The sequence below is a fragment of the Felis catus genome, chromosome B4 (assembly GCF_018350175.1).
Source record: "Felis catus isolate Fca126 chromosome B4, F.catus_Fca126_mat1.0, whole genome shotgun sequence".
Classification (NCBI taxonomy): Eukaryota; Metazoa; Chordata; class Mammalia; order Carnivora; family Felidae; genus Felis; species Felis catus.
Genome location: NC_058374.1, coordinates 42,930,448 through 42,947,410, shown reverse-complemented (window position 1 = coordinate 42,947,410; position 16,963 = coordinate 42,930,448). Strand labels below are relative to the sequence as shown.

Genomic DNA, 16,963 nt, shown 5'->3' with positions numbered 1-16,963 from the left:
TTTCTGCTTGTCTAGATGTACGATTTTTAGAACGGTTTCTATAAATACATATACCATCTTACCACTCGGATATTTTTTCTTTTAGCAACATATCAAAAACATTCTTTTTGTATCAGTACATTTCGATATGCTACACAGTAGCCCATAATATGGTAGGGGACACCACAATTCATCATTCCTTTAGGATGCACTTCTATCGAAAATAAGTCTGCAATAAACGTCTTTGTGCATTTCTACTAGGAACGTCTCTCAGAGAATCTTATAGGAAAAGTTTATAGATACGACATTGTTATTTCAAAGGTAGATATAGATTTTTAAAAAAGTTTTGAAGCGTATTTATTTTGAGAGAGAGGTAGAGCACGCACATATGCTTGGGAGTGCGAGAGGAGTAGAGAGAAAGGGTGATAGAGAAGATGCCATGCAGGGATCTTTGCTATTAGCAGAGAGCCCGGTGGAGGGCTTGAGCCCACAAACCGCCAGATCATGACCTGAGCCGGAATCAAGAGTCAGATGCTTAACTGACTGAGCCACCCAGGTGTCCCTCAAAGGTAGATATACTTTAAATTCTGAATAGAATTGCCAGATTTCCCTTTCCTAAAGTCCTGATTCTTATTCCCACCACATCCATAAAGAGTGTCTTGTTATATCCCCGCCAAAACTCAATATCGATCATTCTTTTAAATTTGTCTCGTCTCGTAGGTAAAAATAGGATATCATTTCTATGTTGAATATTATTAGTGAAGAAGGATATAGTTACATATGCTCACGTTTTTGTTGCAGTTGATCATGTTTGTGTGATCTGCCTCCTCATAGAAGATATTTATTACTTCCAAAAAGGCAGTGGCCAAAAGCATGGTTAGAATGATCTCCTTTCTGGGGTGCCTGAGCCAGTGGAGCATCGGGACTCTTGATCGTGGCTCAGATTATGATCTCAAGGTTTGTGAGACTGAGCCCTGCGTCAACCTCTGCGTTGACAGCACAGAGCCTGCTTGGGATTCTCTCACTCCCTCTCTTTTACCCATACCCTGCTCGTGTGTGCACGCGCTCTCTCTCTTTCAAAACAAATAAACATGGGGGTGCCTGGGTGGCTCAGTCGGTTAGGCGGCTGACTTCGGCTCAGGTCACGATCTCGTGGTCCTGAGTTCGAGCCCCGCATCGGGCTCCGTGCTGACACCTCAGAGCCTGGAACCTGCTTCCGATTCTGTGTCTCCCTCTCTCTGACCCTCCCCTGTTCATGCTCTGTCTCTTTCTGTCTCAAAAATAAATAAACGTTAAAAAAAAAATTAAAAATAAATAAATAAATAAATAAATAAACAAACAAACATACATAAAAGACAGGAATGATCTCATTCTTAGGAATGAATGAGATATATAAACACATGCACATGTGCACAGGAAAAATATGGAGCATTATACGAAATGCTTAACTCTAGTGAGTGGGATTATAGAGGCCATTTGCTTTATCTGATGTATATTTTTGTGGAACAAATGAAGAGAGAAAAAAAAAGAATAGGTGTGCTTTGTTTGGTAGTAAAAAATAATAGTGAAAAATATTTTTAAACAGAACTAATTATATCACTGGTTGTACTCAAACCTCTTCAATGACCGCTGCCTACAATATAAAATTCATATTGATTAATGAAGCACTCAAAACCCTCCACCACTGACTTTATTTCCAGCCTCCTCATTCACTCCTATCTAATCGGGTCACACAGACTACCTTTACGCTCTTTGCGTTATACTTTCTCTGTCTGGAACATGGTTATTTACCGTATCCGCCAGTGGCCATCCCTTCAAGGCCCAGCTCAAATGTCCCTCCACTTGTGCTCTTTCCAATGCCCAGAAACAATAATCTCTCTGGAGTACTGACACAGAACTTTTTTTTTTTTTTTTTGACAGTTACAGTTCCATTATGGGACTATCCACAACCTTGTTATGTTTTAAAATTGGACATACACATTAATTTCTTTAGTTTCCCTTCATTTTCTCCCAGCACTCAGTACAGGGCCTAGAACTGTAAAGGAGCCCTCGTGTGGGGCAGAATGGCAACAGGCCGTGTCACTACTGAATTATCAGACTTATGAGAGATGGAAACACGGGGGACTTAAAGGACTCATCAACTCCCATGATGACACCACATGACTGTGCAGATCGTGTCTGCACACCCCATGTCACCGTGCACAACAGAGTTATGTGAATAAACTCCCCCCACACCCTCAGCAGTGCATGACTTCCGGTCTTGCATGGGGGACTTGGGGAAGAGATACAAAATTCAGGCAGAAGGAAGGGTGTGGTAGTGACCAGGAAGGTTTCCTCTTTGAGAAGATAAGTTGAGAAAGACCTGAAGGCCTGACAATTTAGGAGGGACAGAGATAGGAGAAAATAGTGTTCTAGGTTGAGGGTACCGTGTGAGAAAGAGCTCGAAGGATAGAGTATGGTATGTTTGTGAACCTGCCAAAACGTCTGCATGGCTGAGGTGTAGAGGGCCAAGGGATGAGAAGAGGCCGGGAAGTTAAGTAGGGATCATATCACAAAAGGCTTGATATGCTAGGCGAAGGAGTTTGGACTTTATTCTGAGTACCACAGAGACGGCCAGCAGGTTCAGCACTCTAATAACATGAGCACAAATTTTAGAAAGATTACTAAGATTACTAAAACTAGTTAGGGGCTTTCATACTCACAGAGGGTGATGACTGGAAGGTGGGCTCAGAATATCAGGTAAAGATTGGGGGCCTGGCTGGCTCGGTCAAAGGAGCACGCGACTCTTGATCTCGGGGTTGTGGTTCAAGCCCCACACTGGATGTAGAGATTACTTAAATAAATCTTACATGGGTGCCTGGGTGGCTCAGTCAGTCAAGCGTCCGACTTCAGCTCAGGTCATGATCAGGTCAGTGAATTCAAGCCCTGAGTCGGGCTCTGTGCGGACAGCTCAGAGCCTGGAGCCTGCTTCGGATTCTGTGTCTCCCTCTCTCTCTGCTCCTCCCCCACCCATGCTCTCTCTCTCTCTCTCTCTCTCTGTCTCTCAAAAATGAATAAACATTAAAAAAAAATTTTTTTTAGGGGCGCCTGGGTGGCTCAGTCGGTTAAGCATCCGACTTCGGCTCAGGTCGTGATCTCACAGTTCGTGAGTTCGAGCCCCGCATCAGGCTCTGTGCTGACAGCTCAGAGCCTGGAGCCTGCTTCACATTCTGTGTCTCCCTCTCTCTCTGCCCCTTCCCTGCTCATGCTGTGTCTCTCTCTGTCTCAAAAATAAACATTAAAAAAATTTTTTTTAATTTGTTTTTAAATAAATGAAATCTAAAAAAAAAAGAGTATCAGGCACAAAAGGACTTAATACGTACATCTGATGTAAACTTCTATTTTCAGGTAAATTTCCCTGACAGGCAGATGGTATGATTACTTGTTCGATTTTGTTTTTCCTAAACTACAGACAACAAAAACAATCCATAGAAATAGTCGTGACAAAGCAGGAAAAATAATACAGAACCTGACCTGGGGGTGTTTATTCAATAAACATTTACTGATCAACTATTATATATTGAGTCTTTGGCACTAATCTCTGTATACCCATAGAGATGTATTATGGATTAAAGCCACTGTAAGCTTCTAGACATGTCCTATCTGATCATGGAGAAAACCCTTTCTGAGAGCTGGTGACCCTCCTCGTAGAAGAAAGTCTTTTAGAAAATATTTCAGCTAATCTCAGTTTGTTTCTCCACAACAAAGGCAAGGTTACATATTCATTAGAGATCAGGTGCTGACTAACTTGACATTTACTGTCCTTTAGCATTCACGGCCTTGAATCCTATTGGTTTTGGAAGAATAACCTCACGTTTAGCCACTACAAGGAGCCTGTGCAGACTGACCTTTCCCTGTCTCTCTCTCCCTCACTGGGAAGAACTATACTTCTTCGGGCCTGTCACAGTTTCACCAAGGGGATTATCTCATGTCTGGGGCATGTTTATTTTCATCTCTAATTGTTCCATATCACTTTCCTTCTCCTTTATCACCGCCACTTTGGAGCCATAGATAACATATTACAACCTAGGAACAAAAAACATTTGGAATGTTTGGTACTCAGACAGGGAGAGGTGTCTGGGAGGGAGCATAGGCAAGAAAAGGGGAAAGGTAAGGTGTGCTGACACTCCCTGGCAGTAGGCATGGGAAACCCCACCTGCAAAGTCCTGGAGACAATGGCTCTTGCTTAAGAATCAGAGTCAGGGGCGCGTGGGTGGCTCAGCCGGTTAAACGTCCCACGCTTGATTTGGCTCGGGCCATGATCTCATGGTTCCTGAGTTTGAACCCCACGTCAGGCTCAGTACTGACAGCACTGGGCCTGCCTGGGATCCCCTCTCCCTCTCTCTCTGCCCCTCTGCCACTTGTGTTTGCTCTCACTCTCTCTCAAAATACATAAATAAACTTAACAAAATAAAAAAATAAAAAATAAAGAGAGAGTCAGAGCCCGGTTCTGGAAACTGCAAAAATTACATAATCCGTAAGGTCTCTTCCAATTTAAAAAATTTACAATTCTCATTGTAAGACTTCACCGACATGTCTATTCGTCAGGTTGATGGGTAAAGAGAAATAAATCATTCTCCACTGAAGTTAGGACTGAGGACTCGAGCCTCAGAAAAATCTTGGAATAGTAGAAGGTAAATTTCTGGGATTTCCTACAGTTCCCGCAGTAGAGTCCTGTAAACGTTATCTAAAGCATTAACAACCCTCCGCCTCTAACTTTTGGCTGCTCTGCCAATATAATCGTCAGTAGGACAAAATTACAGGCATACTTTTTTTTTTTTTTAAACTGCACTTGGCTTTATTGTGCTTTGACGATATTGTGTTTTTTATAAACTGACGGTTTGTGGCAACAGTGCGTTGAACAAGTCTGTTGGCACCATTTTTCCAACAGCATTTGCTCACTTTGTATCTCTGTCACATTTGGTAATTCTCACAATATTTCAAAATTTGTCGTTATTATCATACTCCTTTTGGTGACCTGTGATCGGTGATCTTTGATATTACTACTGTAATTGTTCTGGGGTGCCCCAAACCGTGCCATATAAGATGGTGAACTTAATGGATAAATGTGTGCGTCCTGACTTGCTCCACCGACTGACCATTCCCCCAACTCTCTCCTTCTCCTTGGGCCTCCCTATTCCCCAAGGCACAAATTCCCCAAGACACGACAACATTGAAATTAGGCCCCTTAATAACCCTACAATAGTCTCTAATTGTTCAAGTGAAAGGAAGAGTTGCACATCTCTCACTTTAAATCAAGAGCTAGCAATGAGGAAGCTTAGTGAGGAAGGCATGTTCAAAGTTCAGACAGGCTTCTTACATCAAAGGGTTATAAATGCAGAGGAAAAATTCTCGGAAATGAAAAGGAAATGGAAAGTGCTACTCCAGTGAACACAGAAATGATAAGGAAATGAAACAGCCTTATTGCTGATAATGGAAAAAGTTTTAGTGGTCTGGATAGAGGATCAAACCAGCCATCACATTTCCTTAAGCCAAAGCCTAATCCAGAGCAAGGCCCTAAGTCTCTTCAATCCGATGAAGGCTGAGAGAGAGAGGAAGCCGCAGAAGAAAAGTGTGAAGCCGGCAGAGGTTGGTTCAGGGGGTTTAAGGGAAGAAATCACCTCTATAACATAAAAGTGCACGGTGAGGCAGCAAGTGCTAACGTAGAAGCTGCAGCAACTTGTCCAGAAGATCTAGCTCGGATAATTAACGAAGGCGGCCACGCTAAACAGCCAGCCGATCTTCAGTGTAGACAGACGGCCTTCTACGGAGAGAAGATGCCACCTAGGACTTTCATAGCTACAGAGGAGAAGTCGGTGCCTGGCCTCGAAGTTTCAGAGGACAGGCTGACTCTCTTGCAAGGGGTAATGCGGCTGGTGACTAAGCTGAAGCCAGTGCTCGTGCACATTCTGGAAGTCCCAGGGCCTCAAGAATTCTGCTAACTCGACTCTGCCTGCGCTCTGTAACTGGAAGAGCAAAGCCTGGACGACAGCACATCTGTTTACGACGTGGTTTGCTGAATATTTTACCCACCACTGAGACCTACTGCTCAGAAGAAAAGTCTTCTTTCCAAACACGACGGCTCATTGACAACGCACCCGGTCACCCAGGAGCTCCGATGGAGATGTCGGACGAGATTCCTGCTGTTTTCACGCCTGCTAGCACAACAGCCATTCTGCAGGGTGCGGATCGAAGAATAGGTCTACTTCAAGTCTTATGTAAGAAATACATTTTGGGGGCGCCTGGGTGGCTCAGTCGGTTAAGCGTCCGACTTCGGCTCAGGTCATGATCTCATGGTTTTTGGGTTCGAGCCCCGCGTCAGGCTCTGTGCTGGCAGCTCAGAGCCTGGAGCCTGCTTCAGATTCTGTGTCCCCCTCTCTCTCCGCCCCACCCCTGCCTGTGCTCGGTCTCTCTCTGTCTTTCAAAAATGAATAAACATTAAACAAAAGGAAAAGAAAAAAAGAAAAAAGAAATACATTTTGTGAGGCTTTAGCTAGCATAGACAGTGATTCCTCTGATGGATCTTGGCAAAGTAAATTGAAAACCTTCTGGAAGGGATTTACCATTTTAGATGCCATTAAGAACATCTGTGATTCATGGGAAAGGGTTGAAGTATCAACGTGAACAGGAGTTTGGAAGATGGTGATTCCAAATCTCTTTGATGACTTTGAGAAGTTCAAGCCCTCGGTGGAGAAGGACCTGCAGATGCGGTAGAAACAGCAAGAGAACTACAATCGGAAGTGGAGCCTGAAGCTGCGACTGAGTTGCTGGAATCTCAAGATAAACCTTGAACAGATGAGGAATCGCCTCTCGCGGATGAGCAAAGAAAGTGGTTTCTCGAGATGGCACCTACTCCTGTTGAAGACGCTGTGAAGCCTGTCGAAATGACCACAGCCGATTTCGAACATTACATATATCTTAGCTGATAGAGCAGCAGCAGCAGGGTGTGAGAGGACTGCTTCCAATTTTGAAAGAAGTTGTACTGTGGGTGAAATGTTATCAAACGGGCATCGCATGCTACAGAGCAATTATTTGTGAAAGGAGTCAATCAATGGGGCCAACTTCACTGTTTTCTTATTTTAAGAAAATGCCACAGGTGCCCATCTGGCACAGTTGGTAGACTATGCAACTCTTTTTTCCCCCCAAGTTTATTTATTTTTAGAGAGAGAAAGAGAGAGAGAGAGAGAGAGAGATCTAGAAGGGGAGGGGCAGAGAGAGTCAGAGAGGGCGAGAATCCCAAGCAGGCTCCATGCTGTCAGCACAGGGCTTGATGTGGGGCTTGATCTCACAAACACTGAGATATGAGCTAAGCTGAAGTCAAGAGTCAGACGCTTAACCAACTGAGCCACCAGGTGCCCTGAGCATGTAACTCTTGATCTAGGATTCTTAAGTTCAAGCCCCACATTGGGCCTACAACTAGAAAGAAAGAAAGAAAGAAAGAAAGAAAGAAAGAAAGAAAGAAAGAAAGGAACTGCCATAACCACCCCATTCTTTAGCAACCACCACCCTGATCAGTCATCAACATCAAGGCAACACCCTCCACCAGCAAAAAGCTCAGAGGATGGTTAGCATTTCTAAGCCATAAAGTACTTTTTTCTTTTTTTAATAATTTTTAAACGTTTATTCATTATTGAGAGATAGAGAGAGACAGAGCATGAGCAGGGGAGGGGCAGAGAGAGGGGATGACACAGAATCCGAAGCAGGCTCCAGGCTCCGAGCCCGACGCGGGGCTTGAACTCACAAACTGTGAGATCATGACCTGAACCGAAGTCGGACACCCAACCGACTGAGCCACCCAGGCACCCCTAAAGAACTTTTTTTCTTAAAATTTATTTTAGCGGGGTGGAGAGGAGCAGAAAGAAGAGAGAGAATCTCAAGCGGGCTCTACACTCAGTGAAGAGCCCAATGCAGGGCTCGATCCCATGACCCCGGGATCATGACCTGAGCCAAAATCACAATTCGGACACTTAACCCACTGAGCCACCCAGGTACCCTTACGGTATTAAAAAAAAAAAAAAAAAAAAAAAGTTTATTTATTTTCGAGAGAAAGAGCAAGCAAGCAAGAATGCATGAGCTGGGGAGGGGCAGAGAAAGGGAGACAGAGAATCCCAAGCAGGCTCTGCCTGTCAGCCCCACGTGGGACTGGAACTCATGAACTGTGAGATCATGACCGGAACTGAAAGAGTTGGATGCTTGACAACTGAGCCCCCCGGGAGCCCCCTGAAGTATTTTTTTAATTAAGGAATGTACATTGTGTTTTTCAGCCATGAAGCTGGCGTACACTTAATAGACTATAGTATCGTGTACGTATAACTTTTATATGCACCGGGAAACCATAAAATTCATCCGACTTAGCGGATTGTGATATACGCTTTACTGTGCTGGCTGGAACTGCACCTGCAGTATCTTGGAGATAGGCCTTTATTAGCTAGGCAATTCGTTGAAGGAGTGTAATGTGTTGCAATGTGTGTGTTTTTTTTTTTTGCAACGTGTTTTTTGAAGAAAAGTAATTCATTCTAAGCATGAGGGATAACAGAAACAGGGAAGAGTTGCCAGATTTAGCAAAAACCAAACAAACAGAATGCTGTTACCTCTGAATTTCAAATGAATAATGAATACTTTTTATAGTGTTAATATGCCCATGCAATGTTTGAGACATACCTACACCGAAAACCTATTTTCTCTGGCAACAACCCTAACCAGGGAGCTGAAGTTCTGTTCCATCTCATACATTGTCAAGAGGATTAAATCGGAAAAAGTGGCAAAGTACCTAATGCAATTATCAGTAAATAAAAGCTCTCCGTGCCTTCTCCTTAGGCTGAGGAATATGATGCTATTAATTTTCAATTATCTGTGTCGATTACACGTGTACATTGTCCCAGTCACCCACCATACTTCTGGGTCATTCCCCGCCCCCGTCCATCTCTCTCAGCTACAGCAATGAAAAATAGGAAAAAATACTTGGTAGTGAATGAAACATAATTATAAAAGAAAATCTGCTAGTGGATATCGAAAAAGTCATAAATCGTTATGTTTTAAGCATACAATAGCTTCCATTATGACAAAGAATTCGTTTTATGCTTTGCAGCTTCAGATGTTTGAAAGAATTTATTGTATAAAGTGAAAGGGCCTATTACAAACCTGTATACCTTGGCTGATTTGGGCTTTATGGATTAGTTCTGTAGCATCAGAGCTAGGCACTGAGTTATTGAGAGGATTAAATAACCTATATTAAAGTGCTTTGGAAATCGTAAAGTTCTGAGCTGTTGGTGCCGAGGGCCACAAAGCCCCGGAAGTGAAGGTTCCTTGCCAGAGGTCAGTAGACAGTTCATCCCACAGGTGGACTTTCCTCAGGGGCCTTTCTCTTTGTTTGTAGTGCTGGAAATCAAAGAGTGTCATTTGCTCAGTAAAATGACTTCATCACTTCCTTGGGTAACCCCTTAACTCCCACTCTGGACATTAGGCAACCCAACATGGGTTACACCCTTTTAAGATAGTTATGTCAATTGCAGTGCTTATTTATTTTCTGATGACAGGGCTTTTGGTTTGTTTTTTTTTTAATTTTCTTTTTTAATGTTTATTTATTTTTGAGAGAGAGAGAGAGGCAGAGCGTGAGTGGGGGAGGGGCAGAGAGCGAAGGAGACACAGGATACGAAGCAGGTTTCAGGAAGCAGGTTTCAGTTGTTAGCCCAGAGCCTGACGCGGGGCTCGAACCCACGCACCGAGAGATCGTGACCTGGCTGAAGTCGGACGCTTAACCGACTGAGCCACCCAGGCGCCCCTATTGTTTTTTGGTTTGTTTGTTTCAAGATCCATTACCAACCTCCCTCCCCAGAATGTTACATTTGTTACAGTTGATGAACCTATAGTGGCACATCATTACCAGTCAACGTCCACAGTTTACATTAGGGTTTACTCTTGATGTTTGGACAAATGTATAATGACTTGTATCTCCCCTCTGTATCATACAGCATGGTTTCACTGCCTCAAAAATCCCCTACGCAGGACCTACTCACCCCTTCCTTCCCTTCCAACCCATTTTTTTCCAATATATGAAATTTATTGTCAAATTGGTTTCCATACAACACCCAGTGCTCATCCCAAAAGGTGCCCTCCTCAACACCCATCACCCACCCTCCCCTCCCTCCCACCCCCCATCAACCCTCAGTTTGTTCTCAGTTTTTAAGAGTCTCTTATACTTTGGCTGTCTCCCACTCTAACCTCTTTTTTTTTTCCTTCCCCTCCCCCATGGGTTTCTGTTAAGTTTCTCAGGATCCACATAAGAGTGAAAACATATGGTATCTGTCTTTCTCTGTATGGCTTATTTCACTTAGCCCTTCCAACCCATTTTTAATGAAATAATTTTCCTGATCTCCAATTTTCATGTGTTTTCTTTCACAAGACTGCTTTTCTTAAGAATGTGTGCCTAGTTTGGTGCACCTGGGTGGCTCAGCCCGTTAAGCATCTGACTTCGGCTCGGGTCATGAGCTCATGGTTCATGGGTTCGAGCCTCGAGTTGGGCTCTATGCTGACAGCATGGAGCCTGCTTTGTATTCTGTCTCTCCCTCTCTTTATGCTCCTCCCCTGCTCACACACAGGCTCTCTCTGTCTCTCTCTCTCAAAATAAATACATAAACTTAAAAAAAAAAAAAGGTTTGCTCTTTTTTCTTTCCCACTTGTCACTACTTTCACCTACTCGGCAAGAGAAAAGCTAATGTCTAACCTATCTTAAATTTTTACAGTGGTGCAACAGGCAAAATCTGAGAGCACATCGCTCCTCAGGGACAGCACTGTGACAGTCATTATGGCATTGACGGGAAATATTAAAACAGCCAATGCCGGGGCGCCTGGGTGGCGCAGTCGGTTAAGCGTCCGACTTCAGCCAGGTCACGATCTCGCGGTCCGTGGGTTCGAGCCCCGCGTCAGGCTCTGGGCTGATGGCTCAGAGCCTGGAGCCTGTTTCCGATTCTGTGTCTCCCTCTCTCTCTGCCCCTCCCCCGTTCATGCTCTGTCTCTCTGTCCCAAAAATAAAAAACGTTGAAAAAAAAAAAAAGCAGCCAATGCCTTATTTCATCCAGTGTTATTCAAAGTGTGATCATCCATGGAGGGACCACATGGGCATCTCCTGGGAGCTTGGTAGACAAGCAAATGTCCAGCTCCTCCCTAGACCTGCCGAGTCTCAGAATGCCAGTAGGGTGGGACCACGAAATTTGTATTAACAAGTGACTCTCCCAAGTGAGTCTTAAGTGTGCTAACGTTTTAGAAGCAGCAACTGGCAAAGAAACCCGAAGCAAAGTTCCACAGCATCTGTCTGTCTTAGAACTAAGTATGATGGCTGACACAGGGCTATAAATTAGCATTTTTATTTGAAATGAAACAACTTAAGACTTTTTCTGACAGAACATAAGTGTGAATGGGCTTCCTGGCTTTTCCATTTAGTCTGTATTTCTGCAAAGGTTTTTATACGCCAAAAAGATCTACAAGGCCGTGTGGATGGCTGTGTGGTTGAGCGGCAGGTGGAGGGTGAAACCTAGTTGTGCAGTTTCCTGGGGTAAGTAGAGGCTGAAATATAGTCTGCATCCCGCTGGCCAGGCCCTGCTCCTTGGCCAACAGGGGATGCGCCTTTTTTCTTTGCACAGGGCCCCATCCCTAGAAAATCTGCCCATTCTTTTTTTTTTTTCCCCAGGGAATTCGTTTCCAAATTTGCACAAAGGCACTGGAAAGTCCAGCATTGGCCCTGAAAGCACGTATTTCATATACTAGACAGCAGAAAAATTAATCCCCGGAAGCTCTTTAAACATCGAACATTTTTCTTAGCTGTTAACTTAAAAATGTGTAAGGAGGGTATGTAGTTTTTCAAAACTGCTCCAAATTGTGAGTAAATAAGTAAAAAAAAAAAAAAAAAAAAAATTAGGAGGAGGAGGAGACCACTGCTTCTGTCTTTCAGTATTGCTCTGGTACCCACTTCCCGCCCTGTGCTTCCTTCTTTGGGACTTTACTTCTTTTTTTTTTTTTTTTTTTAAAGTAGAGTTGACACACAGTGTTACATTAGTTTCAGGTATACAACAGAGTGATTCCACAAGTCTCAATGACAAGCTACACTCACCACAGGAAGTGAAGTTCATCTGTCACCATATGACACTGTTATCATACCGTTGACTCTGTTCCCCAAGCTGTGCCTTTCATCCCCATGATGGATTCATTCCATCACTGGAAGCCTGTCCCTCCCACTCTCCCTCACCCGTTTTGCCCATCCTCGTGCTCTCCTCCCTTCTGGCAACCGGAAGTGTGTTCTCTGTCGCTGTGTGTCCACTTTCGCTTTGTTTGTGTGTTCATTTGTGTTTTAGGTTCCACACAGAAGTGAAATCATATGGTATTTGTTTGTCTCTGTCTGACTTATTTCACTTAGCATAATACCCACTAGGCCCATCCGTGTTTTCGCAAATGGCAAGATCTTTCCTTTCTTCCGGCAGAGTACTCTTTCATTGTATATAGACACCACATCTCCATTTGCAAACATCCTCTCCCAGTCAGTAGGTTGCCTTCTCGTTTGGTTGGTGATTTTCTTCTCTGTGAAAATCTTTTTGTTTTGGTGTAGTCCCGAGAGTTTAGTTTTGCTTTGGTTCCCCTTGCCGGAGGAGACGGATCTAGGAAAATGTTGCTAAGGCTGACTGATGTCAAAGACATGACTGCTTATGCTCTCCTCTAGAAGTTTTTATGGCTTCAGTTTCCACATTCAGGTCTTTCATTCACTGAGTTTATTTTTGTGTATATGGTATAAGAAAGTGCGGCCTTTACTTCTGACACATCATACCTTTGTCTGGAGACCGCTTCCTTTCATCTTCTTCCTGATCTTTTGCCTAAATGTTCTCAAGTTTATTCTCTTGACGGCTTTGCCCCTTTAATGCTAAGACCGTGACAACACTTTGAAGCCTTACTAAATACACCAATCCACACATCACTTGCCTCCCCTCGGCAGTGCTGGGGCTAGATTTTCATTTCCAGCCTTCACAAAAACCCACAGTCCCAAGGAGGACTGTACCTCCTCAAGGATATGCACTGCCACCTAGTGGCCTATGGACACCCTACCGCAGTTAACAACACGGCAACAGGCCCGAAGGCAGAAACACCAGTCATGGGCGGAACAGTCGGTGTTAACTCCCTCTTCTTTCGTAATAATATTTTCTCTGGCTGGCGATATCTTTCCAAAACGATTTCTCTCAGAATTCATTTCACCTTTCAAAGTCCCCCGTAAATGCCATTTTTTCCATGAGCCCCTTTCTGAACTTTCAAGTCAGAGTTTCTCACTCCCGTCAAAGTACTACGGCCCGGGTTAGCATTTCATTTGTAATTCTTAACGAAGCTCCACAGTGTCGCTTCCAAACTACTTCTCATCGTCTAGTTTCTCAAGACTCGGATCCTTTGAGGTACATGCCATCAGGATACTGTAATCATCTGCTGATCTCCTGGCTTACTTCCCCTCATTCCCTGGACATTTTAAAACCTGATTCACTCTCTTGGTTACACCCCTCCTACCATCATCATTCCTAGGCACTCTGTCATCCCTGGAAACAATGTGCTGGGCTCTCAGTTCCTTGTCTACTCATTTCCAGTCATTTTATTTTCCAACCCACCTCAGTCACTTAATCCCATGGTGACACTCCAGGCCTGGCCATTAATGATAGACGTATTCCTTCCAAAACCTCTTTCTTGCATCTCACACTGTCCATCACCTCCTCTACATTCTTTTTTTTTTTTTAATTTTATTTATTTTTTTATTAAAAATTTTTTTAATGTTTTTTATTTATTTTTGAGACAGAGAGAGACAGAGCATGAATGGGGGAGAGGCAGAGAGAGAGGGAGACACAGAATCAGAAGCAGGCTCCAGGCTCTGAGCCATCAGCCCAGAGCCCGACGGGGGGCTCGAACTCACAGACTGCGAGATCGTGACCTGAGCCGAAGTCGGACGCTTACCCAACTGAGCCACCCAGGCGCCCCAATTTTATTTATTTTTGAGACAGAGAGAGACAGTGAGAGCAGGGGAGGAACAGAGAGAGAGAGAGAGAGAGACAGAATCCAAAACAGGCTCCAGGCTCCACGCTGTCTGCGCAGAGCCCGACGCGGGGCTCGAACCCACAAACCGTGAGATCATGACCTGAGCTGAAGTCGGATGCTCAACCGACTGAGCCATCCAGGCGCCCCATAAATTTTTTAATTTTTTTTTTTTTAATTTATTTTTGAGACAGAGAGAGACAGAGCATGAGCAGGGGAGGGGCAGAGAGAGAGGGAGACACAGAATCTGAAGATGGTTCCAGGGTCTGAGCTGTCAGCAAAGAGCCTGATGCGGGGCTCGAACTCACGGAGTGTGAGATCATGACCTGAGCTGAAGTTGGATGCTTAACCGACTGAGCCACCCAGGCGCCCCTAACAATTCGTAATACAAGTAGGATCTCTAAGCCATCGACCCCATCAACTTTTCACTGATGAGCACTTTTCTGTTTTTATTTCTGACATCACCCAGCTTGAATCATTTCATTGGTCCCTCAACAGGCTCCTTTGCTCAACCTGCGACTCTGGCACTCCTTCCCCTCCCGTTGAATTCCTTGGTAAGATCCCAGCCCTTGGTTAATTCTAACTCTACTTACTCTGCTTGCTTGCACTCACTAACTAAACAAATGGCTGGGGAAAAATCCACAACCCTGCTTAAGGGATTAATTTAGATTAGGTGATGATCTTAAGTGGGCTCTCAGCACTGCTCTGCAAAGCTTTCTTTTTTTAAGCTTATTTATTTTGAGAGAGAGAGAGAGAACACGAGCAGGGGAGGGGCAGAGAGACAGAGAGAATCCCCAGCAGGCTCCGTGCTGCCAGAGCAGAGCCAGACTCCGGCCTGAAACTCACAGACCATGAGATCATGACCTGAGCCAAAATCCAGTCCGGACACTTAACGAACTGAGCCACCCAGGCGCCCCACCAAGCTTTCTTGTCTGAAATCAGTTCACTCCCTACTCTGTAAGAAAACAAGTTCACACCTTTTCCTCACTCTTCAAATGATAATCTCCTTTCTAATTTCACTGAAAACCGGAGACGAGAAATTCCTCATCTTCCTACTTCACTACGAAGTCTACTAACTTGACCTTGTCTGAATCCAAACACTCAGCAGCCCCCCCCCCCCATTGAAATGTTTGTGTCTCCTGCTCCCATCTGGTGAGGCCAGCCTCTCGGCTAGAGACCTGGATCCCTTTCCCTCTTACCTTACTCAAGAATTCTGACCTGGGGCGCCTGGGTGGCGCAGTCGGTTAAGCGTCCGACTTCAGCCAGGTCACGATCTCGCGGTCCGTGAGTTCGAGCCCCGCGTCGGGCTCTGGGCTGATGGCTCGGAGCCTGGAGCCTGTTTCAGATTCTGTGTCTCCCTCTCTCTCTGCCCCTCCCCCGTTCATGCTCTGTCTCTCTCTGTCCCAAAAATAAATAAATGTTGAAAAAAAAAATTAAAAAAAAAAAAAGAATTCTGACCAGAAAGTATTTCCCTTATATCATCAAATTTTCCCTTTCTACTATATCCATACCATCATATCTCTTAATAAGACTTTCACTTAGACAGACAAAAATTCAGAAACATGGAGACGTCTAGCATGGTAAGAAGCTAGAGGAGACTCTTACATTACCTGTAAGATTCTATTTCGCAAGCAGGGAGATGGTTCTCAAGATGTTCGTTTTATTTTTTTTTCAATTTTTTTTTTTGGGGGGGGACAGAGAGAGACAGAGCATGAACGGGGAAGGGGCAGAGAGAGAGGGAGACACAGAATCAGAAACAGGCTCCAGGCTCCGAGCCATCAGCCCAGAGCCTGACGTGGGGCTCGAACTCACAGACCGCGAGATCGTGACCTGGCTGAAGTCAGACGCTCAACTGACTGAGCCACCCAGGCGCCCCAGGAGATCTTAAAACCCTTATAAATTCCTAAGTGATGAGAGCACTCGGAACATCCTTTGTTCTAAAGAGGTGACTCTTCAGGTTAATGAGTGGATTCCGGATGGGGGCTGGTCACCAGAAAGACCAAGCCATGGTTAAAAGCTTGGAATTTTCAGCCCTACCCCCTCACCCTCCAGAGCAGGGAGAGGGGCTAGAAATGGAGTTAATAATTGATCACACCTACGTGAGGAAGCTCCACACAATCCCCATAGTAGGGGGTTCAGAGAGCTTTCGGGCTGGTGAATACATGTCCACTGGGAGGGTGACTCACCCCAATTCCAGGGGGATAGAAACTCCTACGCTCAGGAACCCCCCAGACCTGCCCTATGTATCTTTTCATCTGACTGTTCATCTGTATCCTTTATCATATTCTTTAATAAACTGGTAAACACAAGTGTTTCCCTGACTTCTGTGAGCTGCTCCAGAAAATTAGTCAAACCCAAAGAGGGGCACATTGGAATTCTGATCTACAGTCAACTGGCCAGAAGTACAGGTATAGGGGTGCCTGGGTGGCTCAGCTGGTTGAGTCGGACTTCAGCTCAGGTCATGATCTCATGGTTCGTGAGTTCGAGTGCCTGGTCGGGCTCTGTGCTGACAGCCCAGAGCCTGGAGCCTGCTTTGGATTCTGTGTCTCCCTCCCTCTCTGCTCCTCCCCTGCTCACACTCTTGTCTCTCTCTCTCTCTCTCTCTCTCTCTCTCTCTCTCTCTCTCTCAAAAATAAATAAACATTAAAAAAAAAAAAAAGTACAGGTATAACCAGGGCTTGACTGGTTTCTGAAGTGTGTGTGTGTGTGTGTGTGTGTGTGTGTGTGTGTGTGTGATGGGGAGGTCTAATGGGACTGAGTCCCTAACCTGTAGAATCTGACACTGTCTCCAGGTAGACAGTGTCCGCATTGAATTAAACTGTAGGACAACCAAGTGGTGTCACAGAAAATTGCTTGGTGTGAGGAAAAACCTCTACACACGTGACCGGAACTG

At 44.7% G+C, this 16,963-nt stretch overlaps 2 protein-coding genes across 7 annotated transcripts in view; one reads left to right on the top strand and one right to left on the bottom strand.

The window, feature by feature from the left end:
* Positions 1–10,896, top strand: part of LOC109501443 — a 42,914-nt gene extending 32,018 nt beyond the window's left edge. Inside the window, exon 4 of the transcript XR_006600521.1 lies at positions 10,761–10,896. The gene's annotated coding sequence lies outside the window, so the exon portion shown is untranslated. The remainder of the gene's footprint in view (positions 1–10,760) is intronic.
* Positions 1–16,963, bottom strand: part of SLC2A3 (solute carrier family 2 member 3) — an 89,521-nt gene that overhangs the window by 68,046 nt on the left and 4,512 nt on the right. The gene's annotated exons all lie outside the window — the stretch shown is intronic.